The sequence below is a fragment of the Molothrus aeneus genome, chromosome 2 (assembly GCF_037042795.1).
Source record: "Molothrus aeneus isolate 106 chromosome 2, BPBGC_Maene_1.0, whole genome shotgun sequence".
Classification (NCBI taxonomy): Eukaryota; Metazoa; Chordata; class Aves; order Passeriformes; family Icteridae; genus Molothrus; species Molothrus aeneus.
The window spans coordinates 21,442,860-21,447,444 of NC_089647.1; positions in this window are offsets into that span (position 1 = coordinate 21,442,860).

Sequence of the window (4,585 nt, forward strand, 5' to 3'; positions counted from 1 at the left end):
GATATATAGTTGTGGGACATGGGGCAATGGCTTTAAACTGAACAAGGGTAGTCTTAGATAAGATATTAGAAAGAAATTTTTACTCAGAGGGTGGTGAGGCACTGGAACAGGTTGCTCACAGAAGCTATGGATACCCCATCCCTGGAAGGGTAGAAGGCCAAGCTGCATGGAACTTTGAGTGATCTGGTCTAGCGAAAGATGTCCCTGCCCCCAAAGTAGGGAGGGTTGGATTAAATAAAGTCCCTTCCAACACAGGCCATTCTATGACTGTATGATATGAGTATCCTTTTTCTTCCTTGTTTTTTTGGATTTTTTTCTTGTTATTTCTTTTTCCACTGCCTCAACTCTCACACAAATCAGAGAATGCAAATTTTGTTTAGTGCTTCTTTTTGTGTGTGCCATATCTGCAGGATCAAGGATGGGAACCAAATCTTACAGCATAAGTGCTGTTAGTCTTCAGGAGAAAAATAAAGACAGTTTTGTGAAAAATAAATTACTTTAGCTGAACCATGGATAGTCAGTGCCTAAAGCACTGGAAATGGATCAGAACCAATATGTTGTTTCTGGGTAAACCTGAGCTTTTCTCAGAAAACTGAAGAGGATCAGATACTTATGTTTCTCAGTAGGTAACAGTTTTCTCAGTGGTATCTCATGCTTTGGAGAGAACTCCTTGGCCAATCTGTATATGTTTGGATTCCTTTTCTCCACGATAGTCATCAGAGGGAATATGTTGAATAGCTAAGATTGTTAGTGGAAAGGTGGCATTATAGGTACAGGAACACACATCAGTGATATCTGTATGCTTCAAACATTCCAGTGTGTGCTGTTATTTACAAGTATACAGACTTTTTCTTATTACTGCCATGAAATACTTCTGCCATCATATCTGTTGAAGGGCAGGCTGTATAATAGAGAATCACTATAAAGCACCAACTTCCAGGGAGAAGAGCAGTAAGCAGAACCAGTAAGCCTGGATTCAACTTTGGGTCTTCCACCTGCTAACTTCTCTTCCCTCCACCCAATAATTGTTCCAACTCCTCAGCATATGTTTTCATGTGCCAAAGGAAACCGTGCATCCACACTCAGCTGTCCAGGTCACTTGTGCTGTCAGACCTGCTGCATCGAATATCCCTTTTCTGCTGGATTTTCCCCACATAGGAGCAGCATCCATAGTCTTTTTGCTGTTGAGATGCTAGGTTTTGGAAAATTCATAGGGATTTTTGCCTTTTGTTTACCATAAATTGAAATTGGATTAAAATTAAAGATAGTGGATTGTTCTGGTTTGAAAAGGAAGTGAGTTTTTTGGGAATCTGGTGGTCAAACCAATAGGTGTTGAGATTTGAATATTGGCACCTGGTGTGGCCACTGAGGACATGGATACGCCTCTGAGAACATGGAGGGTTAAAAGCAGAGAACTCCCAGGAAAACTCTCTCTTGGTTCTGGTCCATGAAAGAGGTCAGAGCTCCCCTGCCTGGCTGCGGGCTGGGTGGGGGAGGAAAAGCCTTGCGGCCGGGTGAGGTAGGCCGGGCCTTGGACAGAGAAGAGAGGTGAAGGGTGGAGGAGCGCTGAGAGATATCGGGCAGCCCCCCCAGAGAGAGAGAGAGCCTGTGCCTGTGCTTTGTGCCACCTTGAAATTTGCTATCTTGTTCTGGCAGCACAGCTGGCTGAGAAGGAGAAAGGGGGAGGGTGCGGCGAGAAGGTGCACGGCAGCCTTGGGAAAGTTCTGGGCAGGCAGAGCCCGAGATTTTTAACCCTTTTCTTGGATGATGGAAACCTTACAAATTCTAATCCTCCTGGAGCTGAATGAGAAGAGAGACAGAGATGAAATAGAAGTAAATGGACCAGTGTGATGCAAGTTTGTGCAAATGAAAGATGTCCTAAGAAGTTGAGAAGAATCCTAAGTGGGAGGAGATGATGGAGTGGCTTTGGCTGGACTTTTCTTGTATAGCCATGGACAGAAACATTTTTCCTGTGACACAGAGACTGCATCTAGGGGGAGGCAATGGCTTGGGGTCAAGAGAGTGCAGTGATATTATGTGAAGGAGTGCATGAACAGAGACAACGGGTGAGGAGGGTGGTTGGTGCCCTCTGTCTTCAGTGGAGGAGAAGATCTCTATTCTTGAGAGCCCCTCAGCCCCAGGGGGTGAATGTGGGGGGGACAGGTGTCCCAAAAGTGAGAGACTGTGGATTTTTTTGGAGCTGGGCAAAGCATCCTTAAAAGGAGAATCCTAAAAGCAGCTCTGGTCCATGCGCAGTATGGACTTCCTTCCATGTACAGTGGTGAGAGCACTGTACATGGATGGAAGATGTCACGATGGCAAATGATCTCCAGGCGGTGCCGCGTGTGACAGGAAACACAAGAGGTCTCAACTGTGTTTCCAGGGGAAGCCTGTGGTACAAGAGGGACTCCTCTGTTCTTGATGAACTGAGAACTGAGTATCTGAAGTGTGGTGATGGACTGAGAGTTGGTGATCTGAGGGGTGGTAACTGAATTGAGAATCCAAGGTTTTGTCCTACTGTGATGTATTGGAAATTTGGTGGTGGGAGGAGGAATGTTTTTGGAAGGTTTTCAGTTGGAGTTCTGTGTGTGTTTCTTTTTACATATAGTTGTAGGTTAATAAAGTATTGTTTTCCTTTATTCCTACGTTGGAGCCTGCTTTGCTCTATTCCTGGTCACATCTCACAGCAGACACTAGGGAAAATAGATTTTCATGGGGGCGCTGGCATTTTGCCAGTGTCAAACCATGACACGGATTAAAAAAAAATTTAAGGACACATGAATAATGTGAAATTCTTTTTTTTTTGAAAATGTCACCTTCTTGAACTTTCTAAAAGAGAACCATGGTATTTTTCTTCTGTTTTTTGTTTGGTTGGCCTTTTTTTCCCCCTTAAATAGCTGATTTCTAATAAATGCATTTGTTTAAAACAATAATTATCCTTGTAAACATTTTTAATAACCAAACTTCATGAGGTCCTACCAGAGAATTTAAAAAGATATGATGAATTTTAACATATAATTATGATTTTAACCCCTATGGTTTCAAGGAAAAAAAAAACAAACAAAAACAAACACCTCCAAAACAACCAACCAACAAAAAAAAGCCCCACCAAAACAACAAAAATCCCCCAAGTAAAACAATAAACCAAGAAAACATAAAACAAAATTAAAAAACCAAACTAAAACAAACCAACCAACCCCCCCGGTAAACCAATCAACTACCATGCAACAAACCCTCCCCCCCAATCCCCAAAACACAGAGAAGAAGATAGGAACAGATCATTCAAGAATTTTTGCAAAAGAAATCTATGGATTTTTTTCTTCCAAAGACGGTACTTTTATCCTGCCTTCAAAGAGAATTACAGTAGCGTCTGGAATAGGTGCTTTTCTACTTAACCTCTGAAGATGAAGAACTGTCACACTTTCTAACCACACTACTGGTGAGATACATTGTCTTGCTTCACACTGGTGACTATAATCTGACAATTTGGGGCCACATCCTGTTCCACAAAGTATTTTAGAGCTTCTTAAAACTGATCACAGCACTTGATCCCTGCTTTGCAATGAAATGGAGCTTGGTGCTCTTGCAGCTGTACCTTCAAACAGATACAGACTAAGAAGCAATGTTTTTCTATAAACTGGTTTCTGTATCAGCCATTTTCTCAGTGAGCCCCTAATAGCAGTCACTGTGCAGATGAAGGCTTAAATGAGAGGGGCAAGGAAAAAAGAGCTTACAGGGTGCTCTAGCAAGTACCCACACTTGAAAATGTTCCATTCTGAACTTTCCAAAAGAGAGTCCTTGGGGTTTATTTATTCTATGGTTTTTTCCTCCATTGTAATGACAGTGAGTATGAAACCACACGTTAGACAAGTGCATCAGTCTGTATTATTCACCTGAGATCACTGCAGTAAGTGATGTAAGTGGGAGGCAAGGGGCATGGGAATATTCTCCCCCTTCAAATTAGCATTAATTTTATTCTTTGTAGTTTCAGACTGTTAAATGCTGTTTCACTTCTCATTTGCAAACTACTTCCACCTCTCACTAAGGGCTGTAGAAACCCCCATCACGTCTAAGACAGCAATAAATTAAGAGCTCCCTGCCAAGGCTATCACATTTCTTGCACCTAATTTGGCTGCATTCAGTGTGGTTGTGGACCTCTATGTTCCTCACCCATAGTTCAGCATGGCCCCATGTGCAGCTTTTGACCCCACGCAGCAAAGCTTACCAGGCATGGTGAATGCCTTCCTCCTCCTCTCTTCCACAAACCCAGCCCAAACCAGCCACATGTCCCTACGGCCAGTAAAGCTGCCTGCCTGTGCCAGGTCTAGTGTCAGATTATCTGTTTGCTCTCTGTGCACAGAGAGAGAACTGGTTCTTCCATTCCCTATACTACCTTCTTTAAGATAAATGAGTATTTTCCCTGTTTTGTACACAGAATGAAATGGAGGCCATCACTCTTCACACTGTCAAAGACATAGGTGAGAGAAGATGACCTAATCTCTGCTTGATGGGGTAGGTTGTACTTCAGGGCTAAGCAGATATTGATGCAACCCCAAATGAAATGGGATCAGAGTCACCTGACTGA